Raw genomic sequence first — 4,837 nt, forward strand, 5'->3', positions numbered from 1 at the left:
CCATTTTTCTTGTACCAGCATCACCATGATCAAGCTCCCCTATAACCACAGCAACTCCCCCATTCAAATCTGACCCTAAATCATAAATAAAATAAAATAAAATTCAACATAAAAAGAAAAGGTCAGTACGTATGATTCGAGTTCACGCTGCTCAGGGTCACCGATGCTGTTAAGTTTATTCATCATTGCTCAATCACTCTTGTTAATTTTCTTTTTTGTTTCGCTTTGTTTCTGCTTTTCTTTAACAGCGTAGGCACACAAAACCAATCAAATACATTCACCTACGTAAGCCACAAAAGCATGAATATTTTGTTTCAAATTTCAATCCCAAAAAATAGAACGAATCAAATTCATTCACCAATTGATGCACAAAGCACACAACTTTGTAACTCAACCCCTATTATTGCACACAAATTCTTGACTTTTAACACAAAGCCCACCTCCAATTCCACATAGCAAAAGCTGGGCAATCAATATTTTCAATCCTAACTAAAATTTTAACACAATTATAACCGAAACAACTCTAATCACTTTACCCAAAAAAAAAAAGGATAGATAGAAAGCGGATGTACCTGTAATACGAAACTGGTTGAAGTGAAGAACACAAAGATTTGTGCTTTGCTGCTCAAATTTGTAGAGTGAGAGAAAGTACTCAGAACCAAAATCATATTAGGGTTGAGAAATTGGAATTTATTAGAATTAGGGATTCATTAATACAACTATGCCTCAGCCCAATTCTATTTTTTTTTTCATTTGGCCTAAAATAGAAAAAAACCAAAAACTTCAAGTTAAAAAATTATAGAAATAAATCTGAAATTTTAGAGAGACAAAGTGAGGAGAGAGAAATAGGTGGAGGACCATGGGCGAGGAGTCCATTGACAGCTTCGTTGGGGAAGACCTGAGCACAATTTTTCACAATCTCCTTTAAGCTTTGCACCAAAAATTAAAAGCAACATATCATGATTAAAGAACATAGCAGCTAAAGAGCACTGCCGCAGTTCCATCAAGTAACACGACCAGCACAACAAAGCAAGAGGGAAATATGGAGTCCTCACCTTAAGCTCGTGTGAAGAAGCAGAGCTGGAGGACTCCGCCGCAGTTCGAGGTGGAGCTGGACGGGATCAGCTGCTCTAAGACTCTCATGTCTCGTTAACTACATCAAGTTTAGGTAGGTGGAAAAAGGATAAGAATGGCGACAGAGGCGAGAGAAGGGAGACAGCGACGAGAGGAGGATAGTACGGAGGCGAGACCGTTTGTGTCATGGGTCACCGAGAGAAACGATCAGCTTCATCACTAGCTCGGGCCTCATCACCCATCGACGCCACTACTACTTCTCTCTTCGTTGTCTCGTACGCCACTCTCATACATGCAAAACAAACAAAACCCGAACAAAATCATATGTTTCTTAGATCTGAAATTGAAGAAATTTGACTATGAATTTGTAGAAACTAACTTGAGGATCGGAAAGATGATGGGAAGAGGATTATGAAGGTATAATTTGACGGTATGTGGTGACAAGTGGAAGGCGATGCTGTTGCTTGAAATACAAAAAGGAGAGGAAGGATATGGGAAGGAGAGTGAAGGGGAAGGAAGAGACAGAATGAAGGGAAGAGAGAGAAGACTAATAACCTTACACAACAGTCTCAATTGTGCCATCTGTTTTGTACCCAAAGCTCATTTTTGTTCTAGTGAAGCTTTTCTTCAACTATTAGACTATATCTGAGCAATAATATATAGCAGGTAAAATATAGAGAAGCATAATCCATGAAAAAAGAAGGATATTATATGGGACATGATAAACTCCTAAACAACAATTTTTTTTTCCGGCTTATTATTTGATTTGCCTCTTGAAATTGCCAGATAGTTTCAGTTAACCCCATAAAACTGATTTTGTCTCGCTTAGCCCCCTGAAACTACAATTTTTATTTCATTTAGTCTCAATTCACCTCATTTTTGTCCATTTCGTCAAATAGTCATTATATTAAAGGTAGTATCGATATTTTATTTTTGAGACGACTTCTTATCTCCAACTTGACTGATAACAATCCCAATTTTGTTTAACTCATGTAATCTTATTATCAGAAATAAAAAAAAAGTAAAAATATATAAATTCTTATCATTTATTTGTACCAATATTTTGTGGTCTCTCTAATAGAAACGAGACCTAAAAATATTTGTGAACTTTAACTCTATTAAAAATATAGTATATACAAATAGATAATAAATATAATACTACTCGTATAAATATATTATAGAGATGTGCTATCCACACATTTCTTTTTACTTCTCACACCCCTTGTTAATTTATGACTGTTGATTTTTTTCAATTCATCCGATCCGACGGCCGAAAACTAAAAAAGTGTGAGAGAAGTAAAAAGGGGTGTGTGGATATCACATTCCTATATTATATTCTCAATTAAATCGAGGACCACTGCGCGTGGTCACCGGAATTTAGTTCCTACGTATGCAGCGGTCCATTAAGTAAATGCATGCATGCATGTCAGTCATGATTGTGATTACCGAGGTAGTTCGGTTTTAGTGGTCTGAATCTAATTTCTTCCCGCGTGGACCCTTTTTACTTGCCAACGTGGCACTAGCATACCATGTGGGATACCATGTCATCATCTTCACCATCATTATCATCAACAAATGTGTTTTTAACTTAGGGACGAGGATTCTCTATTGGATCTAGATTGTTTGTCCTCCTCATCTCATATTTTTTTTTCATCTTCTTCTATTTCTATGATCACGGTTAAACCACGTCAATAAATAAATATGATAAAATAATTTTTGACAGCAGAATAATAAATAAACAAACACTATAAAATAATTTTCGAAATTCTCACAAAAATAATTCAAATATGATCCTATTCCTTTAACTTAGCCCATTCTCGTGGCACAACCGAAGACAGTTGAGTCAAAGCTGTTATGTCGTATATTCATGAGTAAGAAATCATGAAAGGAATGTTTTGTTTGTCTCGAGAGAAAACTTCTAAATCCAATTTTTTTTGTTTAATAATAGTAATTATTATCTTTCTAACCGACTTTTATGTCCATTTCCAAAATCAACTAAGTGGTACACAAGATGACTTAGTGTTACATTCTAATAATATCTTTTTTTATTTGTAAGTAAAAAGTTTTATATTTGATTCTCGTACAAGCGAATTTGATCACATTATCATTAACTTATTATGAAGCTTAACTCACTCTCTCACCCTTTAGTGTAAATAATAGCATTTGTTAAATAAAACATATGGTAGAGCAGGTTGTTGTCAAAACAAATGCATATATACGTACAAACAACAACCAGGGCCTATTATATAGTAGATTTCGAGTAATTCCAACAAAGTAACGAAGCCCCCATACATATAAAGTGGAACTTGGAAGAAGTGAGGAAGTTCATTTGTTTCTTTACTACGCTTGTAAATTATTTGATGTAACACGTCACATTAATTAATATATTTATCTTAGTACATATTAGTTGTATGTATCATTTGTCACATAAAAGTATAAAATTCTTTGATAAATATGTATGTGGATCTTCTTGGCATTACTCGGTTAGTTTTATTGATTTTGTATTTCCATAAAACCTTTGACATGCATTATTACGTATCCTCTCTAGCATTATTTATTTGTAAAGTTACATACAATTGTTATGACCCTATAGTTCCGTAGTTCGTGTAATAAAGCAGCTCACATTGTAACTCACTTGTCACAAGGAATGGAAGGTCTTTTCTTTGGAATCATATTGGTACGGATTGGTTGCATTCCATTCTTGATGATGATGTAAACCATTCTTATTAATTTCAATAAAGCTTATGCTTTTCAAAAAATAAAAATAAAAATCATTTCAATCGAAGATTATTTAGTCATTCAAATATATAAAACAACTCGAAGGTGTTGGTACCAAATAATATATTCATGATAAATCATCAATTTATTTAATAAGTGTGAATAATTAGTTATTCCCTATACACTGCGTTACAAGATAAGCTTTAACCCTATTACGAGAAGCTCAAACAACATGAGTTCACGCGAATTCTCTTGGTGTCTCGCTGTCTCTGTCACACGGGGAACTTCATGAACTCTTTATATCCAAGTTCTTTATCCTAATTAATTTACATGAAGGGGCCTTAGCAGTAGGGTCCGTCGGATCGAACGGACGCCTGCTATATATGATTGGACGGTGCATGGAAAAAGACCACACATGGACATAAAACTTGTAAGGTTGGAGATTCCCTACTAGTTTCCTCCAAAGCCCGTACCCAGGTGGAATCAGATATGAATGTGACCTCATGCTTAGACCTGGCATTCGTGTCTTGTTTTTCATGTTCGTGTCATACCTGATATCTTAACGGGTCGTGTCGTGTAACACTCGTTAAAATAAACGGGTAAAATAACCCGACCCGAAATCGACCCAATAATATTAACAGGTAATATGACCCGACCCGTTACCCGTTAAGGAAAATATATTTTAAACCAATAAATAATCAAATGAAAAACATAATACTAAATAATTATATACATACCATATTGTCACATCCAAAACATAAAACACATTTTTCTTTTAAGTATATTTTCACTTACTTAAAGTCTTTAATAGTTTTTTAATTAATGTAGAAGTGTAAAAAAATATAGAAAAAATATATAAACGCTCATAATGACAAGCTTTACAACTTTCATGAAGAGCTTAACTTCGAAATTCGCCACTATAATCATATAAATCATAGATCAAAATTTAACTGTTGATTGTTGTTTACATTTACGCTTCATTGTTCTCATCAAATTTTGTTTTTTCAGATTTTGTTTTTTGAAAACTTGATCTATTAGAGGATGT

Source organism: Malus sylvestris, chromosome 15 (assembly GCF_916048215.2).
Source record: "Malus sylvestris chromosome 15, drMalSylv7.2, whole genome shotgun sequence".
In the NCBI taxonomy this organism is placed as follows: Eukaryota; Viridiplantae; Streptophyta; class Magnoliopsida; order Rosales; family Rosaceae; genus Malus; species Malus sylvestris.